Source organism: Pristiophorus japonicus, chromosome 5 (assembly GCF_044704955.1).
Source record: "Pristiophorus japonicus isolate sPriJap1 chromosome 5, sPriJap1.hap1, whole genome shotgun sequence".
Taxonomy (NCBI): Eukaryota; Metazoa; Chordata; class Chondrichthyes; family Pristiophoridae; genus Pristiophorus; species Pristiophorus japonicus.
The window spans coordinates 209,315,720-209,338,256 of NC_091981.1; positions in this window are offsets into that span (position 1 = coordinate 209,315,720).

The following is a 22,537-nucleotide window of genomic DNA, read 5'->3' on the forward strand; positions in this document are numbered from 1 at the left end:
AAAAATTAATGCCAAAGCTTCCCTTTCAATTTGCGCATAATTACTCTCACTGGCACTGAAAGTGTGTGAAGCAAAAGCAATTGATCTCTCCTCCCCACTACTTAATACATAAGAGATTACTGCCCCAACTCCATACGGAGAGGCATCACATGCTGGCTTAATCTTCTTAGATATGTCATAGTGAACTAATATGGTGCCCTCTACCAATTTGCTTTTACACTCCTTGAATGCTGTATCGCATTCTTTTGACCACTTCCAATGGACCTGTTTTTTCAAAAGTTCATTCAGTGGATGTAATACTGTAGCCAAATTTGGTAGGAACTTCCCATAATAGTTCAAAAGACCCAAGAATGAACGAAGTTCAGTGATATTCCTGGGAGTGGGTGCATTTCTAATTGCATCCAGTTTTTCCTTGGTCAGATGTAAACCATCTTTGTCTACTCTGTATCCTAAGTACTCCACTGAGTTTTTAAATAACTCACACTTACGAGCAGACACTCGTACTCTGTGCTTCTCTAGCCGTTTGAGGACTTCATTCAATATGTTATTATGAATTTGCCTATTTGGTGCTGAAATTAGTATGTCATCCAAATAACATTCTACCCCTTCAATACCTTGTAAAATCTGGTTCATCACCTCTTGGAATATGGCAGGGGCGGAAGACACTCCAAACAGTAGCCTATTAAATTCATATAGGCCTAGATGAGTATTTATAATCAAACATGACTTGGACTCCTCATCTAGTTCAAGCTGTAAGTAGGCATTCGTAAGATCCAGTTTGGGAAGATCTGACCACCTGTCAGTGTTGTGAACAAATCTTCTATATTCGGCAATGTATTGGGGACATTACCCTCTAGAACCTGGTTTACGGTTAATTTATAATCACCACACAATCTTACCTTATCATCGGACTTAGGTACAACAACAATGGGTGTAGCCCAATTACATCGATCTATCTTACAAATAATGTTCTCAGTCTCTTGTCTTTTGAGTTCTTGCTCAACTTTCACCTTGAGTGCATATGGTACGGAATGTGGCTTGTAGTAAACCGATCTAGCGTCCTTCTTACCCTGACACTTGCCTTGAAGCCTTGGATCGGAATGCCCGTTTCACAGAACACCTTCGGATACTTCTTGATAACCTCATCTGTTGATGAAAATCTCGCTTCCACACAGAAAATCTTACTCCAAGCCAGCTTCAGTGAGCTCAACCAATTTCTTCCTAGTAAGGCAGACTTGTCTCCTTTCACTACTATTAGAGGCAAGTTCTGAAATTGATCTTTATATTTCACCGGTACGGTGATACGACCTACCACAGGAATTTTCTCTCCCGAGTAGCCTCGCAGCTCTATCTTGGATTTCTCCAGTTGGAAATCACGTAATTTGTCGCGGTATAGTGACTCCGGTACTACACTCACGGAGGCACCTGTGTCAATTTCCATTGGTATCTTGAATCCCGCAACATCTGTGGATTCTGTCCGTTAACCTTGTGCTCCTGATGACGTGTAACTCTAACATCTTCTCGTCCTGTTGTTGTTCTTCCATGCTATGTAGTCTCTTTGGATTTCTACTCATAGCTTTGAATGCTGGACTCATAGCTTTAAAAGCTGCTTTACCCTTCAGTCGGCATGCCTTCGCAAGATGCCCAGTCTTCCTGCAGAAGAAACACTCTGCCTTCACGTATGGACAACTTTGAGCAATGTGTTGTCCCAGGCACCTATAGCACGACTTCGACGCTCTGTTAGAATTTCCCGTTTCTGAGACTTTCGGCCATGCCCATCTTTTACTTTGAACCTGAAGGTGATTTACCTCGGTTGACTGACGACCATAATCATTATTTAATTCTCGGGAATATTGTTCGGCCATGCTCATCGACCTCGCTGTCTAATAAGTAATCTCAAAAGTCAAGTCATCCGTCATCTGATCGCATCATTTTTCACCCCACAAACAAAATGATCCCATAATGCTCGGTTTTGAAATTTTCCAAAATTAGCTTTTTTAATGTTACGATGTAATCATTGATACATTCAGCAGCCTTTTGATTCCAAATCCCAAAACGATTGGGTTATAGTGCTGTTCCAGCTTCGTTAAAATCTCTTTAAGCATTGTGTCCTTTGGCTCGTCAGGCACAAGCAGATTTACAAGGGTTTCGTATAATGCCGGACCCGCCTCCCATAAGAAGATCGCTCTCTTACGTTCCAACACAGCCCGGTTCTGGACTGCATTGTCTGGAACTTCGATTATGTTATTTGCAATGAAATACATTTCTAGCTGATCCACATATGCTTTAAAACGTTCCCGGTCGTGTCTATATTCACCCAAATGTCCCAATATACCTGCCATTTTAATCTCCAGCTGTTCACACCATGTGCTGTATTTTACCTCGGATTTTGTAGCTTTTTTCCAAAGACAGAAACTTCCAAAGTCTCTCTGTCGGCTGGCTGAATCCTTCACCAACAAAATTTTAGCTTTAAATCATCCGAAAAACCTCCATCTTCCATCGCTAAATGTGATATATTCACAAAGCACAGCACACACAGCTTCCTAACATGGCAGGCAGCTCTCTCGGAAGTCTCCGGAAATCTGCCTAGTTCTGTTTATTATTAACCCTGCACTTGCAGTACACAATATGTTCACATCCACAGTGTGGAGCTACAAAAATTACAAGCTTACAGATATTACATTATCCATGAGATCACGGGGTAGGCTTTGCCAACACAGAACCAATCGGTTGGCATGATTTTCACACTCCAACTAGTCCAAGACCGATGGAACCAAACAGGTCCACCAAATGTTAATGACGATTTGCTTTTAAAAATAATCTGAGCTGCTGCCATCCTGGGAATCCCACTCTCCGCAATCATTTTCCCCAGCTGAAGAAATCACGAATTAAAACTCTCCAAACTTTTCACGTCTGCCTTGAGTAATTTAACTTCTTCATTTGTGGGGGGGATGTTTCTGCCATTTGCTGCTGGTTTCCTTCCATTCAGCACTCCTTTGGTGCAAGCCTACCTCGGCAACATTCCTGCTGTCATCCCCGCAGCTGCAAGAAGTGTTGACCATGGCCAATCTGTTGGGATTGGAGGAGGCAGAGGATTCCTGAGAAGGGAAGAGAGGCAGAAAGACTTGCACGCAAAGGTGGCCAAGGAACTGCATTGTACAACCCAGAAACGACTACTTGGGCATGTTGGAAGAGACCTGGCTTTGCTGTCTACCATTCAGCAAGGAGGTAGTCACCACATTGTGCATATACAGGAGCCTGACCTGCAGACAACATCCAGCACAGGGACAGCCTGCTAGGTTTGGCTAAATTCACAAATGCTTTGAACTTTGAGAAATTTTAGGCCATCGTGGTGAGATTAGTCAGATAAGTCAGTTGTCCATACACCACTGCATCAAGCAGGTCACTGCAACAATGTTTGCTGGTGGAACAAGTTTGTCACAACTGGAGAGGGCCCAGCACTTCTACCAAGTTGGAGTTCCCAAAAATGCAGGGCTTCATTGATGGCACCAGGACAACAAAGAGCAACCCTGTGGCATATATTAATTCCATAAACTACCACAAGTGAATAATGCACATTGCAACAGCAGGAGTCGAGGTGCTTTCATCTTGCGACAGTCAATGGTGGCACAATTCTTTGAAGGAGCAAGAAGAATGGATGGCTGTCTGTGGAATGACCATAGATATCCATTGATAGCCTGGCTAATGACACCAGTGTCCTCATACCAAGGCAGAAAGGAAGGACAATTCGGCTCATGGCTGCACCCGATGTCTTGTGGAACATACCAGCAGGTTGTTAAAGTAGTGCTTTCATGTCTGGATAGATCATGTGGGGTCCTACCTTATACCCGCAAGAAAAACAAGTAAAATCAAGGAAAAAACAAAGGTGTTTTATAAATACATTAAGAGCAAGAGGATAACTAAAGAAAGAGTAGGGCCTATTGGAGACCATAATGGTAACCGGTATGTGAAGGCAGAAGACATGGGTATGGTTCTTAATGAATACTTTGTGTCTGTTTTCAAAAAGAGAGGGACAATGCGGACATTGCAATCAGGGAAAAGTTTGAAATATTAGATGAAATATTAGTGGATATATCCTCATGCCCAGCTGAAATATATCCCAGGCTGTTAAGAGAAAAAGGAGAGGAAATAGCAGAGGCTCTGACCATCATTTTCCAATCCTATCTGGCTACAGGTGTGGTGCCAGAGGACTGGTGGACTGCTAACATTGTATCGCTGTTTAAAAAGGGAGGAATGGATAGACCGAGTAATTACAGGCCAGTCAGCTTGACCTCGGTGGTGGGAAAATTATTTGAAAAAATTCTGAGGGACAGGATAAATCCTCATTTAGAAAGATTCAGATTAATCAAGGACAGTCAGCAGGAATTTGTTAAGGGGTGGTCGTGTCTGATTAATTTCTTTGAATTTTTTGAAGAGGTAACAAGGAGGATCAATGAGGGTAGTGTGTTTGATGTAGTGTATATGGACTTTAGCAAGGCTTTTGATAAGGTCCCACATGGCAGACTGGTCACAAAAGTAAAAGCCCATGGGATCCAAGGCAAAGTGGCAAGTTGGATCCAAAATTGGCTCAGAGGCAGGAACCAAAGTGTAATGGTTGATGGATGTTTTTGAGACTGGAAGACTGTTTCCAGTGAGGTTCCGCAGGGCTCAGTACTAGGTCTCTTGCTTTTTGTGGTATATATCAATGATTTAGAGTTGAATGTCTAGGATATGATTAAGGAGTTTGCAGTTGATACAAAAATTGGTTGTGTGGTTGATAATGAAGAAGAAAGCTGTAGACTGCAGGAAGATATCAATGGACTGGTCAACTGGGTAGAACAGTGGCAGATGGAATTCAATCCAGAGAAGTGTGAGGTAATGCATTTGGGGAGGGCTAACAAGGCAAGGGAATACACAATAAATGGTACACTGAGAAGTGTAGAGGAACAGAGAGACCTTGGAGTGCATGTCCAAGATCCCTGAAGTTCGCAGGAAAGGTAGATAAGGTATTTAAGGAAGCTTTCGAGATACTTGCCTTTATTAGTTGAGGCACAAAATATAAGAGCAGGGGGACTATGCTTGAACTGTATAAAACACTAGTTAGGCCACAGCTAGAGTACTGCGTGCAGTTCTGGTCACCACATTACAAGAAAGATGTGATTGCACTAGAGAGGGTATAGGGGAGATTTACGAGGATGTTGCCTTGACTGGAGAATTTTAGCTATGAGGAAAGATTGGATAGACTGGGTTTGTTTTCTTTGGGACAGAGGAGGCTGAGAGGAGATCTAACTGAGGTGTATAAAATTATGAGAGGCCTAGATAGAGTGGATAGGAAGAACTTAGTTCCCTTAGCAGAGAGGTCAACAATCAGGGGCATAGATTTAAAATAATTGGTATGAGGTTTAGAGGGGATTTGAGGAGAAATATTTTCACCTTTAGGGTGGTGGGGGTCTGGAACTCACTGTCTGAAAGGATGGCAGAGGCAGACACCCATAGAATTTTAAAAGTGCTTGGATATACACTCCAAAGCCTAAAAGGCTACTGATCAAGAGCCGGAAAGTGGGATTAGGCTGAATAGCTCTTGGGCGGCCGGCACGGACATGATGGGCCGAATGGCCACCTTCTGTGCTGTAAATTTCTATGATTCTATGAAAATGTCTAAGATTACTTGCTGTGATCTGCACAGCTTTGCTGTTAGAAAAAGAGGAACCCTTGCAGCCAGACGGGTTGGAATATGATCCTGAACTTGCCTTGAGAGGAAGAAGAGGAATAGGAGGAAGTGGAAGAAGAGGCAGGAGAATTGGCACTGGCTGATGCACAGCAAGACAGACTGGTATGTCAAGGAGTGAATGAACAGACTTTTAGTTAAAAGCAGCCATGTTGCCCTAACACGAACAGTCCTATGGGCCACTCTGTCATACATGCACTATATCAACATGCACTTTTCCTCTGCCATGCCTAAGCTTGTTATGATAAATAAGGGCATGAAGTACAAAAGCAAAGAGATAATGTTATACCTATATGAATTTTTGGTTAGGCTGCAGATAGAATATTGTGTACAATTTGGGGTTCTTTACTTTAGAAAAGATGTCAAGTCCCAAGAGAATGCAAAAGAAGATTCCGGCAATGAGAGGTGTTATTAATAAGGAGAGACTAAAGAAACGGAAGCTCTTTTCATCAAATTAAAGAAGGTTCAGAGGTTATGGGATAGAAGTGTTCAAAATTGAGTTATTTTCGTAAGATTAAAAGAGTGAAAATAATTTATTTCAGTAAGCAGTAATTAAAAGATACAAATTAATGATCATCACTAAAAGAACAAAAGGAGATATTAGGAAGATGTTTTAATGCAGGACCTTGTTAGGGCACAGAATGCCCTACAAGAAACAATGGTGAAAACAGAATCCATAATAGTTTTTAAAAGGGAAATGAGTAATTATGTGAATTTTTTTTAAAGCTATGAGGAAAGGGTAAGGGAATGGGCTTAAATGGTTAGTTCTTTCAGAACCAGTACAGACACGATGGGCTAAATAGCCTAATTCTGTTTCTGGCAGGATGTTGGATGGTAGGATGCAAATGAGGCCCAGGAGTTAAAATAGCCCAGTCCTTGAACTGATGACATCTGGTGGATGGGTTTGATGCTCTACCTGCCCACCCCACACGCACCAGCCCAAAACCATTCCCAGTTAAATCCCTGACCCTAATGAGCCTGTGACTCTAGTACATGCCCCCTGAGGTAATACCGAATGTGACTTCAATGCTTTTTCCTTTTCTCCTTTTCCTTCTTTTTCTCTTCCTGCTGCATTTCAATAATCCTGTCAATGTCACTCCACTTGTGCTCTTTGACAAAAAACCTGCCGTGCACTATTCAGTTCTGTCATGGTGTGCTAATACTTTTAAATTGCCATTAATTTAGGTCATAAACTCCAGGCCTAAACTGGAATAAAATTTTCACTCCTTGATTTAATCATGGAGCTTTAATGTAACACAAGTTTCTCATTAAAGAGTTTAACAAAGCCTTAACAAGCAAAAAATATATTTTTCCTAACCTTTCGCTAATCTGTTTTTGGAGTGGTAAGAATACTCAGGGCAGTGTTAAACATGGATGAATTGTCCATTAGCACTCTCTATTGGTATTGGACACTGTCTATATTCATCTACTTCTTTCATTAAAAATTGCAAACAAAGGAAGGTCGGCCCTGGAAAGGCTAAATTGATTCTCTTCAATCTGCTATTCTTAGAATCCATTTATTCTGAGATAAATAATCAGCACTTAGAATAATAACCTGTGGTAATTAAAATCTTTTTCATTCTATTCATTGAAAATTAATTTGTATGTTACAATTATGAAGCATTTATTTCAGCTGCTCGAATTTCTGAGTTCTTGAACAATTAAATGGCCCATTCTAACTTAAAAATAATCCTATTTCTTGGTGTAACCATAGAGACTATCTTTTAGATCAAGATAACAATTCCCTTCAAATAGCTACAGTGGCAGCAGATGACTGTGTTCATTAGCTGGAGCAATTTGGACTCGGATTTCCATTGCTTCGCCGCCCGGTTTCTTGGCGGTATTGGCCGTTTTGGGCGAGAACCGGGTCGGCAAAATTTTCCATAGCTGAGTTCTGCCGGCGGTTTTGAAGTACCCACCGCTGGGGTGCACCATCCATAGACCGCCATCGCCCGATTTTTGGCTCAGCGGTGACCCATAGATAAGTTGAAAAAAAAATGCCCATGAGAATAAGTGGAGCTGGGCGGTGCAGGGTGGTAGGTAAGTAGCCCTGCAAAAACAGGTAAGTAAATGGGTTTTTACTAATATTTTTAAATTCTCTTGCAGTGATTTAAGTGAAAAGAGCCCTGAGAATGTTTTCTGATTTTTTTTAATGTTTTTTAAAATAAATTCTGTTTTTCTCCTCCTAGGCCCAACCTGCAGCCTTGGTGTAAATTTTTAGTAATTTTAGTAATTATCGCCCATTTTGTCAACTTGAGGTGGGCATTCAGTGGCGATTGCTCCAGTTGATTACTTAATGGCTTCGAATGTACAGTAAAAGCTCCCACCTGACAGAGATCACTTTCCTCAGCCACAAGCTCTTCCTCACTGCATTCCCACAACAGATTTAGCATGCTGCAAGTCTTTCCACAAGTCTCCATCCAGTCTCACCTCATTGCGTCTCTCACTATTGACAGATTGCTTCTGTCATCTGTACTTCACCTGCCATCTATTCCATCAGCATGGGTGTAAGATTAGGATCACAGGTCACACACAGATTACCCAAAGGGTTTTAGGAGTTATAGGGCATTTTATTAAAGAGCAGCAGTTCTAAGCATAATCAGATACAACACGCGATTAAGATATATATAGTAGACATACAACCTGTGACAGGTGAGAACGATCTATGCCCCTGGAGCGGAACGTACGGATGGACATTGAGACAGAACGGTGGTCTCTGATAGGATCCCTGCAGCCTAGGGCAGCGGTCTCTTCTATTTGGTCATCCCGAGCTGGTGGAGGTGTTAGGCCGAGACCAGCATGAGGTCCACTTAAGAGATTTGAGTTTGAACAAGGTGTTAGGCCAAAGCCAACATAAAGAACTCTCCCCTCTTTCTGCTGGTTCTCTCTCTGGGCTGCCTGTTTATATACCATTTCGATGGGCTGGTGGATACCGTGCATCAATCATTTTATACCCATTCAATTGTCCAATTACAGGGGAGAGGATACCTTTAAGGTAATTTTCTTCCTTATCTCTGTCCTAACTGCCTTGTTGCTCTTTCATAGACAGTTGTTTATTCTATGCCTGTTTCTCAGATCCTGCCCTCGTAATGACCTTAGTTCTCTGAGTCTGCTGAGCTGGCATACTTACTTCTTTTATAAAATCACTATTTCTTTTATAATTCACAATTTCTTTTGAGTCCTGATTTCTTACATAGGTGCCATTTATACTATCTCACCTTGGTCCTCAGAATTTGTTGGGGGCCACGATTAGTCCCAACAACAGCAGCACCAGGCACACCAGCAGCACCAACAACAACACCAACCTTCTCCACAATCACCTGATGCTGCACAGGACAGAGGACATCAGCACCCGACCACATTGTTGCCCAGGATGCCAGGGATGGCCTCACCATGGCTAGATTTACTTCACTTGACGCTGTACACCCTGGCTGCCACATGATGCGCCAGGTTAACTGCACCCCACACCAACGCCATAAAGCATCCCCACAATGACCAAGTCATTCCTTTCACACTTGCCACCATTGTGGGGGATATCGTTATGTCTCACCATTCACTGAACTCACTAAGCCACTTCCAAAAGTGCACACAAATCTGAGCAAGACTGGAAAGTGTTGAAAATAAAGATTTCAATGTTTGTTGGCATATTAATACAAACTTTACATAAACATTGGATAAAACACCCAAGTGGCTACCCTTGTGTATTATTGGTTGGTATGATTGGACAAGGATGAGGGGAGTGTGAGAGGTGGCTAGTGAGATGGGGATGTGATACTGTAGATAAAATGGGGTGGGTGGAGGTGCAAGGTAAGTTGGTGTGAGCAATGATGTGCACGAGTAGGGTAGGGAAGGCAGAGTGATGGGGATGTGATGAGAGGCACAGCAGGATGAGGTTGAGTGTGGCTTTGTACTAACATTTCGTGATCTACTGAGATAATTGAAACATTTGCACCACAGCAGCCTGGCCCTCCTTTAGTTTAGTCTGGCAGGGATACTAGTCCTCGCTCCCCTGGCCATCTGCAAGGCCAGCATTTATTGCCCATCCCTAACTGCCCTTGAGAAGGTGGCGGTGAGCCACCTTCTTGAACTGCTGCAGACCTTGTGGTGAAGGTACTCCCACAGTGCTGTTAGAAAGAGAGATCCAGGATTTTGACCCAGCGACGATGAAGGAACGGCAATACACTTCCAAGGGAGGATGGTGTGTAACTTGGAGGAGAACTTGCAGGTGATGGTGTTCCTATATGCCTGCTGCCCTTGTCCTTCTGGTAGAGGTAGATGGTAGAGATCGTAGGTTTGGGAGGTGCTGCCGAAGAAGCCTTGGCGAGTTGCTGCAGTGCATCTTGTAGATGGTACACACTGCAGCCAAGGTGCACCGGTGGTGCAGGGAATGAATGTTTAAGGTGGTGGATGAGGTGCCAATCAAACGGGCTGCTTTGTCCTGGATGGTGTCGAGCTTCTTGAGTGTTGTTGAAGCTGCACTCATCCAGGCAAGTGGAGATATTCCATTACATTCCTGACTTGTGCCTTGCAGATGGCTTTAGGGAGTCAGGAGGTGAGTCACTCCTGACCACAACCCCGCTTGTGTGTTCCTGTGCAATGTGCAACCAGGCTGTTTTTGGTCTCGTCAGGCAGTGTCTTCCACCATCAGAAGGGAAGAGGACCTCCCTGCTTGCTGCGACACCCTCCATAAGCATATGGAGGGAGTCATGGGAGAACCTGGGTGCAGCCCTGCACCTCTGTGCAGTGATTGTCAGTGTTTGCAGCACTGACAGCACTGGAACACTGACAGCACAAATAACAAAATAAAGTTGACCATGGTACCTCTCAGGAAACCAGCTGATGACACATCATGAATGACATCACCAGAACCACTTCCTCTAATTGGCCCGGGGAACACGCCAGGTGGGCTTAACAAGCCCTATTAATGCAAGTTAATTTTAGGCAGCGGGATGGAGCCAGCAGCGGGAACGTGTCCCGCCACCGACATCACCCGCCATGACCCGCTGTGGTCATCCTCTGTAGTTGCTCTTCCACAGATTCGTGGAAGTGAAGAATCTCAGCCACACAAGGGTGGCAATGGCGCCATGAGAGGAATACAATTTGCCCTCTCTCAGGATGTCAGTTTGTTAGATTGTTCGCCACCCCCTCAACCAATACTCGCCATGATGCCAGCAAGTCAACTGGGTCACACTGCCCCAGAGGGACTGAGATGCAGCAGTCTATAGCTGAGCCTTCATATTCCTGTCAATGTCACTACTCCCATGCTCTTTACATAAAAACCTGCTGTGCGCTATTCATTTTAAATTTCCATTAATTCAGGTCACAAACTCCAGGACTAACCTGGTGTATAATTCTCACTCTTTGATTTGTTAGTGGAGCTTTGGAATGCAACAGAAGTTTCTCATTAATGAGCCTAACATCACCTTAACAAGCAAAAAGTATCTTTTTCCGAACATTTTGCTGATCTGGTTTTGAAATGGTGCGAATATTCAGATCAGTGACGACTGGGGATGAATTGCACATTTGTACTTCCTACTTGGATTGCACACTGTCTGTATACATCACCTGTTTCATTACAAATAAGAAATCGAGGAATAGTGTAATAGTGGTTAATCAAGAGGCTATCATCATCATAGGCAGGCCCTCGGAATCGAGAAAGACTTACTTCCACTCCTAAAGTGAGTCCTTTGGTGGCTGAATGAGAGCCACAGATCCTGTCACAGGTGGGACAGACATTCGTCGGGGGAAGGGGGCGGGAGTGTGGGTGGGACTGATTTGCCGCACACTCCTTCCGCTCCCTGCGCCTGACCTCTTCACGCTTGCGGCGTTGAGATTCGAAGAGCTCAACGCCCTCCCGGATGCATTTTCTCCACCTAGGGCGGTGTTTGGCCAGGGTCTCCCAAGTGTCAGTGGGGATGTCGCACTTTATCAGGGAGTTAGGGAGGGAGGAACTCATCATCATCATAATCATAGGCTGTCCCTTGGAATCGAGGAAGACATGCTTCCACTCTAAAAATGAGTCCTTAGGTGGCTGAACAGTCCAATACGAGAGCCACAGACTCTGTCACAGGTGGGGCAGATAGTCATTGAGGGAAGGAGTGGGTGGGACTGGTTTGCCGCACGCTCTTTCCGCTGCCTGCGCTTGATTTCTGCATGCTCTCGGCATTGAGACTCGAGGTGCTCAGCGCCCTCTCGGATGCACTTCCTCCACTTAGGGCGGTCTTGGGCCAGGGTCTCCCAGGTGTCAGTGGGGATGTCGCACTTTATCAGGGAGGCTTTGAGGGTGTCCTTGTAACATTTCCGCTCCCCACCTTTGGCTCGTTTGCCGTGAAGGAGGAACTAAAAACAATTTCTATCACTAAAGAAGTAGTACTTGGTAAAATAATGGGACTAAAGGTGGAAAAATCCCCTGGACCTGATGACTTGCATCCTAGGGTCTTAAAAAAAGTGGCTGCAGAGATAGTGGATGCATTGGTTGTAATCTACCAAAAATCCCTGGAATCTGGGGAGGTCCCAGCGGATTAGAAAACCGCAAATGTAACGCCCCTATTTAAAAAAGGAGGCAGACAGAAAGCAGGAAACTATAGACCAGTTAGCCTAACATCTGTCATTGGTAAAATGTTGAAGTCCATTATTAAGGAAGCAGTAGCAGGGCATTTGGAAAAGCATAATTCAGTCAAGCAGAGTCAGCATGGTTTTATGAAAGGGAAATCATGTTTGACAAATTTTTTGGAGTTCTTTGAGGATATAACGAGCAGGGTAGATAAGAGGAACCAGTGGATGTATTGTATTTGGATTTCCAGAAGGCATTTGATAAGGTGCCACATAATAGATTACTGCACAAGATAAAAGTTCACGGGGTTGGGAGCAATATATTAGCATGGATAGAGGATTGACTAACTAACAGAAAACAGAGAGTAGGGATAAATGTGTCTTTTTCTGGTTGGAAAACAGTAACTAGTGGGGTGCCGCAGGGATCGATGCTGGGGCTCCAACTATTTACAATTTATATTAATGACTTAGATGAAGGGACTGAGTGTAATGTAGCCAAGTTTGCTGATGATGCAAAGATGGGTGGGAAAGCAAATTGTGAGGAGGACACAAAAAATCTGCAAAGGGATATAGACAGGTTAAGTGAGAGGGCAAACATTTGGCAGATGGAGTATAATGTGGGAAAATGTGAGGTTATCCACTTTGGTTAAAAAAAAATAGAAAAGCAAATCACTATTTAAATGGTAAAAAATTGCAAAATGCTGCAGTACAGAGAGACCTGGGGGTCCTTGTGCATGAACCACAAAATGTTAGTATGCAGGTACAGCAAGTAATGAGGAAGGCAAATGGAATGTTGACCATAATTGCAAGGGGGATGTAGTATAAAAGCAGAGAAGTCCTGCTACAACTGTACAGGGTATTGGTGAGGCCACACCTAGAGTATTGCATTCAGTTTTGGTCTCCGTATTTAAGGAAGGATATACTTGCATTGGCGGCAGTTGAGAGAAGGTTCACTAGGTTGATTCTGGAGATGAGAGGGTTGATATATGAAGATAGGTTGGGCCTCTACAAGTTCAGAAGGATGAAAGGTGATCTTATCAAAATATATAAGATAATGGATTCTAAGATCAGAAAAAAGTAGATTGAGTAGAATAATTCAATCCTTCGACTTCATCTAGGGCTGCATCTTACGTAAGAACATAAGAAATAGGAGCAGGAGGTCTTCACAAGGTGGATGCAGAGAGGATGTTTCTACTGATAGGGGAGACTAGAACTAGAGGGCAGAATCTTAGAATAAACGGCTGCCCATTTAAAACTGAGATGAGGAGAAATTTCTTCTCTCAGATGGTTGTAAATCTGTGGAATTTGCTGCCTCAGAGAGCTGTGGAAGCTGGGTCATTGAAGATATTTAAGGCGGAGATAGACAGATTTTTGAGCGATAAGGGAATAAAGGGAGCGGACAGGGAACTGGAGCTGAGTCCATGATCAGATCAGCCATGATCTTATTAAATGGCGCAGCAGGCTCGAGGGACCAAATGGCCTACTCCTGCTCCTATTTCTTATGTTCTTACATAAGATGCAGCACTGGATGAAGTAGAAGGACTGAATTAATTCTACTCAATCTAATTTTTTCTGATCTTAGAATCTATTTATTCTGAAACAAATAATCAGCATTTGGGATGATCGCCTGTGGTAATTAAAATCGTTTTCATTCTATTCATTGAAATTGAATTCAAATGCTACAATAATGAAGTATTTATTTTAACGTCCAATTTTTCTGCTATGGAACAATTAAAGGGAAATCATGCTTGACAAATCTTCTTGAATTTTTTGAGGATGTAACTAGTAGAGTGGACAAGGGAGAACCAGTGGATGTGGCGTATTTGGGACTTTCAAAAGGCTTTTGACAAGGTCCCACACAAGAGATTGGTGTGCAAAATTAAAGCACATGGATAGAGAACTGGTTGGCAGACAGGAAGCAGAGAGTCAGGATAAACGGGTCCTTTTCAGAATGGCAGGCAGTGACTAGTGGGGTGCCGCAGGGCTCAGTGCTATTTACAATATACATCAATGCTTTAGATGAAGGAATTGAGTGTAATATCTCCAAGTTTGCAGATGACACTAAGCTGGGTGGCGGTGTGATCTGTGAGGAGGATGCTAAGAGGCTGTAGGGTGACTTGGACAGTTTAGGTGAGTGGGCAAATGCAAGGCAGATGCAATATAATGTGGATAAATGTGAGGTTATCCACTTTGGGGGCAAAAACACGAAGGCAGAATATTATCTGAATGGCGGCAGATTAGGAAAAGGAGAGGTGCAACGAAACCTGGGTGTCATGGTACATCAGTCATTGAAGATTGGCATGCAGGTACAGCAGGAGGTGAAGAAGGCAAATGGCATGTTGACCTTCATAGCTAGGGGATTTGAGTATCGGAGCAGGGAGGTCTTACTGCAGTTATATAGGGCCTTGGTGAGTCCTCACCTGGAATATTGTGTTCAGTTTTGGTCTCCTAATCTGAGGAAGGACGTTCTTGCTATTGAGGGAGTGCAGCGAAGGTTCACCAGACTGACTCCCGGGATGGCAGGACTGGCATATGAGGAGAGACTGCATCGACTGGGCCTGTATTCACTGGAGTTTAGAAGGATGAGAGGGGATCTCATAGAAACATATAAAATTCTGACGGGACTGGACAGGTTAGATGCAGGAAGAGTGTTCCCGATGTTGGGGAAGTCCAGAACCAGGGGACACAGTTTAAATATAAGAGGTTCGAGATGAAGAGAAACTTCTTCACTCAGAGAGTTGTTAACCTGTGGAATTCTCTACCGCAGAGAATTGTTGATGCCAATTCGTTGGATATATTCAAGAGGGAGTTAGATATGGCCCTTACGGCTAAAGGGATCAAGGGGTATGGAGGGAAAGCAGGAAAAGGGTACTGAGGTGAATGATCAGCCATGATCTTAGTGAATGGTGGTGCAGGCTCGAAGGGCCGAATGGCCGACTCCTGCACCTATTTTCTATGTTTCTGTGTTTCTATATAAAGGCCAGCATCCCATTAGCCTTTTTGATTATTTTCTGTATCTGTTCATGACATTTTAATGATCTATATACCTGGACCCCCAAATCTCTTTGAACCTCCACTGTCTTTATCCTTTCACCATTCAGAAAGTACCGTTTTATCCTTTTTAGGTCCAAAGTGGATGAACTCACATTTGTCTACATTGAAATCCAGTTGCCACAGTTTTGCCCATTCACTTAATCTGTCAACATCCCTTCGTAATTTTATGCTTCCATTTACACTACCTACAATGTCACCTATCTTTGTGTCATCGGAAAATTTTGTATATGACTTTCTATGCCATAATCTAAGTCATTAACAAATAGGGGGAAAACTGCGGTCGGAGGCTTCCTTCGTACGAACGCATCCGACCCCAAAAAATCTACAAAACTACCTGTTGATCCCGGAGGAATGAAGGATTCCGGTCTGCGGCCTTCATTTGCTGCGCACTGTACGGGGTTCTACCTTCTATGTACAGATGTCTATGCTGCAATCATGTGGGCCTCGACCACCAATCTCTTGGTAGTATTCTCATTGATAATAATGGGAACTCCGTATGGGCTCCCATTACTCTCAATGAGAATAACCCCCTAAAACACAGAAACGCAGCACAATAAATAAAAAATAATACCTTACATATTTAAAATTAATTGAAATTAAATGTAATTAAATGTTTTAGAAAAAAATAGATTTTTTGGAAATTTTTTAAATGTGTTTTAATAGGATTAAAAATAAACTTATCTTTATGTACAGGGTAGTTAATGTAAAATGAATGATTACATTTCATTTTTCTATGTTTTAAAAGTGTTACACTGGTAAAAGCTATGCGCCTGCTTTTACCAGACGTAAACGTTTGAAGGACATTCGTTGGGCATGAGTTGGGCAAATAGCCCAATCTCTGCCGCACGGACGCCCTTCCTGCGGGGATGCATAGAATCTGTCTGACGAAATTTTGACAGATCGTAAAAGCCGTTTTTTGGTGCATATGCATTGCGTGCCAAGAATCGGCTTTTGCGAGGCCTCGCTGGGTTAGTGTGCAGTTCGTATGGACTCGGCAAGGCTGCAATTTGCGGCCCACTGTGAATAATGACACCAATAGTCACCTCATGTCACTTTGAGTTCTCTAACTGTAATCTTGCTACGGTTTGGGCCTCTCCTCTTGCTCATCTACATGCTGCCCTTTCGTAACATTCTCTAAAGGCATTTTGGCCTGCATCATAAACCCAATGTATATTTGACATTATATCTTGGCTTTTATATTCTATACCTCTTTCCATAAAATCCAATATCCCATTTATGTTTTTTATGGTCTTATCCACTTGATGCTGGAGCCAAAATTCAGCTCCCCAAAAAGGCCACTTACCGCCGGAAAGCGGCGGCCAGGTGGTGGAGTCGAGCAGCCACCGACTTCCGGCCGAATGGCCGCTGCCAGCGAAGTTTAGCTCGAAAATTTTTCTGGCGGTCCCCACTACCTCCCCGCTGCTGCCGACCGTCCTAAGTGCATCATCAAAGGGAGCACCGCCGATCTTTCGAATCTCCTGCGAAATTTAGCTGCAAAAATCTTTAATCCGCCACGCCATGCCCCCGACAGCTTTTTCTGGCGGTGCACCTTCCTTTCTCTCTGTGGCAGCCCTTCAAGAGGAGGGCACACTGCTGTGGCCGCCATGTTTTTTGTTTGTCAGCCAGCTGCCAGGTCAGGCCAACAATTATACCCCTGGGTTCTGCCGGACCGCCAGCAGGCAGCCTGGCATCCCCTCTTGGGTGCCAGACCACTGGCCTGGCTGATACCCTCCCTGGTGGCCCAGTGGACTGAAGCTTCAAAGTGTCGAAGGCTCTCTCCTTTAAGTGAAGGGGAGAGCGTGGTGACGCACACACGTCATGACGTCATCTCCACTCCGCTGCTGACTGACAATGGCGGAGACTCCGTCCCTCCTCCACTTCCGCCTCTCTAGAGTACTTACTGCTCCACTTCTGCCCCCATTAACACTGACTTCCGGTCCGCTCCAAAAAAAGGGACAAAGACCTGAATTTACTGAAAGAGGCGATCTCATCCGACATGGTAGAAAAAACAGCAGAAGCGGAAGGTGTGACCTGTTTTGAGTGGAGGTAAATTTCGGACCCGCTGCTTTTAATGTCTTGTGGAACTAAACACCAAAATTGCTCTGCACTTCCACATCTTAGTTACCCAGATAGGCTTAAAAATACTTTAGAGATGGGTAGGCACTGAGGCGATCTAATAGAGGTGTAGTCCAGCTCAGTGAGACTGCCCTCTCTTTGGCTGTGATTTCGCCGACCCGGTCGGGACCGAGGCAGCCGGAGTCTGTAGTGAGGTCCCGCACCGCTGCCAGTTCCATCTTGCTCTCTACAAGTGATTCTACCTTGATTGGGTTTATTAATTCCACCCAGCGAAGTTCCCGACCAATTAAAAGGAAGCAGGTCTGATGATGTCATTTGATGATGTGTCATTAGCCGGTTTCCTTAAAGGGACCCACATTGATTTTGACAGGTGTGCTGTCAGTGTTCCACAGCATTGAGGTGCTGCAAAAACTGACACTGACACACACTGTACAAAGGTACACAGCTGCCCCCAACACAGCACACAGGGAGGTTCTCTTCACTTCCAATGGACAGAAGAGACCTGCCCAGAATACCAACGCAGCCTGGTTGCAGATTTTACAGGGGGGCACAAGCAGGGATGTCGTCAGGAGGACCAGGTTGCAGTGGCGCAAACCTTTCAATGATCTCAGTAGATCACAAAAAAGCTACTGCAAAGCCACACTCAACCTTATCCTGCTGTGCCACTTATCACAACCCCATCACTCTGCCTTCCCTACCCTATTCCGGCACATCCTTACTCACACCAACTTACCTTGCACCTCCACCCATCTCTCTCTCTCTTTCATGTTTTTGTAAAGTTTCTATTAATGTGTTGTCAAACATTGAAATCTTTATTTTCAACACTTTGCATTCTTGGACAGACTTGTGTGCACCTTTGGAAGTGGCTGAGTGAGTTGCAGTGAATGGTGAGACTTAATGGTACTCCCCGCAATGGTGATGAGTGTGAAAGGAATGGCTTGGACATTGCAATGATGCTTTATGGTGCTGGTGTGGGGGTGGTGCTAACCTGGTGCATCATGTGGCAGCCAGGGTGTACAGCTTCAACTGAAGTAAATCTGGCCATGGTACGCCATCCTTGGCCTCTCAGGCAGCAATGTAGTTAGGTGCTAATGCCCTCTGTCCTGTGCAGCATCAGGTGATTGCAGAGAAGGATAGTGTTGTTATTGGTGCTGCTGATGCGCCTGGTGATGCTGGTGTTGGGGCTGATCCTGGTGGGATTTTGAGGACCAAGGTGAAATTTTTTCAAGGGCACCGATGCTGATGGAATAGATGCAGTTGAGGTTGAGATGACAGAAGTGATCTGTCAATGGGGAGAAAGGTTGTTCTAAGAAGGTGACAGTGGATAGAGAGTTTACTGCAAAGGCTTCCAATCTGCATAAAGCTCAAATGTGTCTTTAAAAAAAAACCTAAGGCTCCAGCTTCTGAGATTGGAAAGTGAACAGCTGTGAAATGGGAGCTTTTATACCACATTTGCAGCTGTCAACTATACAGAACAATGGATATTGATGGAACACCCAACCTACTTACGTGATCCCAGAGCACTGTGAACCTCGTGAAAAAGCTGGAAAAATGGTAAGTACAGGACAAAATGGTGCTAAATTGGCTTTTAACAACCTCTTAATGATCTAAATTGCCTCTCCCTCCGCTGTGTGTTGGGTCTGTTCAGCGCTGACAGACTCAACATAAGGGAGACTAGCATGAAGGCGGGTTGACAGCTGGCTCCCAACCTGCTGTCAATCATTTCTATTTTTACAGCTGACCCGCCTCCGATCCCGCCCTCTCAGTGCCGGTAAAATTCCGGCCTTGGATTCTCTTCATTGCATTCTCTGCCAAGGATCTACCCTTGGGCCTTTCCTCTTGCTCATCTACATATTGCCCCTTTGCGACATTCTCCGCAAACATTGGGTCAGCTTCCATATATATGCCAATAGCATCCAGCTGGACCTCCTCACCACCTCTCTGCCTCTCTGTTGTCAGACTGCTTCACCGGCATCCAGTCTTGGAGGAATCACAATTTCTTCCAGCTAAACATTGGGAAGACCAAAGCCATTGTCTTCGGTCCCCATTACAAACTCCAAACCCTCACTACTGACTTCATCCCCCTCCCCACGCACTGTCACAGGCAGAATCAGACTGTTATAAACCTCAGTGTCCTTTTTGACAACAAGCAGATCTTCTAACCGCATATCCCCTCTATCAAAACACTGTCTAACTCCACCTCCATAACATCACCCCTCCACTCCTACCTCAGCCAATCTGACACTGAAACCTCATCCATATCTATGTCACCTTAAGACTCTTGCCGTCCTCGCATCTTTGATGTTCCATAAACTTCAGCTCATCTAAAACTCTGCTGCATGTATCCTATCCTGCACTAAGTCCCACTCGGCGACCATCCTTATCCAAGCTGGCTTGCATTGACTGCTAAACCCCCAAAGCCTCAAATTAAAAATTCTTATCCTCCATTTAAATCCCTTCATTGGCCCTGTCCCTCCCGATCTCTGTGTTCTCTTTTAGTACTGAATCACCTTCTGAAATCTCCATTACTTTGACTTCTTTCACCATTGTCAATGCGACTTCTGCCACATAGGCCCCATGCTCTGAAATTCTCTCCCTAAATCTCTTCATTTTTCCAACTCCCTCTGCTCCTTTAAGACCCACCTTAAAACCCACCTTAAAACCCACCTATTTACCAAGCTTTTGGTCACCCCTCTGACTATCTCCTTCTTTGGCTCAGCATCTATTTTTATCCTTATACATCTATAAAGCACCTTGGATCATCTTGTTGCATGAAAGATGCTGCATAACAACATAGACAATTTAGAATGCAGAATACTGTTACATGCTAAGAAATAATTCTGGTTGTAGTATAAGCTTCATTATATCTGAGCTCTGCCACTATCTACATTTGGGATGAATTGTCGTGAGCTGTGGCTGCACTGAGTGGTCTTGGTCTTCCAAAAGCCATCCTTCCACTCTTCCTTCTCCTTCAAATAAAGGTGGCGTATAAATACATAGAAGTTACTACATGGAACCAGGCCATTCAGGCCAACTAGTCCATGTGAGAAAATAATTCCTATCACATTTACCCAGTCTGTTCCCATAAATGGCTGCCTTAATGTGAAGGCATGATGAGATGTTTCAGGACTGTCTGCATAACTTTGTGCTGGTGGTTGCACACAAATTGGATACTGAGAATAAAATCCCTTTTGGTTCATAGAGAGTGTAACATTGTACACAGGATCTGAAAGACGATATGGATGCAATCAATGACAATATGGACTTTCCAAAATCAGCATTATTTTTCTTTCTTTTTTCTCTGGTTTTCTTTTTTGCTTTTTAAAAATGTTTTCTTTATTTTTAAATTGTGTTTCCCTCTCATGATTCCTTCTGTTGGCAAGGAGCAAAAGTAATGAAGTCACTTTCCTTCTTGAATAATGCATCTATGACCTCTTTGTTCTATCTGTGGATAGCAAGTTGGCTACAACACTTCAGCTATCCTCAGTGCTAGCCTGGAAAGAGCTGGATGCATAAAAATTAAGGGTCAAGGTGATATTTAAGGTTACTATAGCTAGATGTGGTCTGGAGGTTTTCCTGAAGGGCATGACACAGCTCAGTCTCAATAGGCACATTTCCTTTATCATACCATTAGCTTTGCCCAATATGGTGAAACCAATGTGTTACATAGTAATAGCGTATAATGATACGAATTGTGTGCTATCTGACAAAACTGGAAGTCCTTTCCTGCTCTAGTGTGTTAAAGACACAAAGGGGGTGAAAATCCATGGCTCTTCTGGCACTAAAAAGGCACAAATTAGGCTGGAAGTCACAAATGCCAGGTCCTGGTCAAATGTTAAAGTTCCCACAGGCCTTGTTATGCACAAGTCTCTGCCCATCCCAAATAAAGGGATCTACCTAAGTTGGGACAAGATTGGGTTCTGGGATCCCCCCCAGTGCCAGTAGTTCCAATGTCCCTATGACCTGGAATAGGATTGGCAACAGTACCGCGATAAAAACAGGTGTACCAACCTGTAGAGTTAAAGTAGTGGGCTCCATCTGGGGATCCAGTCTGGGACCATGGCCTTAACCCTTGAAATAAAAGGATGTAAGTTTTTTTTTAAATAATTAATTGCTGTGCCCTTGTAAAGCAAACCAACTGGGGCAGTTACCCGCTCTTTTCAAGAAAGGGGTGATCCCCAACAACTGCCCCAGCCTTACACATTACATCACAAGTTACGGCCTCTTCAGTAGGTGGATGTTCTAGATATGCTGCCACTGGCATGCAAATCAAGGGACCTCCCCCTGACTCCATAATCTTTGGTGTGGTCAATGATGGATGTCCCGGGTAGGTGCATGCTGCCACCTCCACAAGGATGTGCCACCCTTTATATTTTATCCCTCCCCAAAACCATGATGACTTCTAAAACCATGCTGATCGCTCTATATGATGTCTGTGTAGCAATTGAGTCATACAAGAGCTTATTTCCCTGCCCCTCCCCCCACGCCCCCCCACCCACCCTCCCGCCCGCCATCCCAGCCTAGACAGGAGCTGCACACTCAAAGTGCACTGTTTTGTCCAGCCCCAGGAGCATCTGAAATTCCGTTGGTTCAATATTGACAGGCAGTGAAGAAAGCAAATAAAATGTTGAGATATATAATTAAAAGTGTGATTTTTGAGTTTAAGAAGGTGACATTGATATTGTATCTGAGGCCATATCTAAATGCAAGGTTGTTGTTGTGTCAAGAATACTACATTTCAATTTGGTCTCCGTTTTGCAGGAAAGATGTAAAATTACTGGAGGGACTCCAGAGGTTGATTTCTGAACTAACAGGGCTGGGACGAGGAAAGATTATCTACGCACCTGGGGACTTAACTCTCTGGGATGATTTCTGGGAGTACTTGATGCAGTTCGTAAAGACTTTGGATCCAGGTAAGTTCTTCAGTCGGGCACTGGATTCGAGGACTAGCGGACAGTTAAGAATGTCAAAAGAAAATAGGAAATGTAACCAATTATATTAGTGAGATGTTAATAGAATTGTGGAATAGATTACTAATGGTTTGGCGGATCAGAAAGCTTTTGGTAGCTTTTAATTAAGAATCGGATGAATTCTGAGTAGAAAAAGGGGATGCGGAGTTAATTTGTT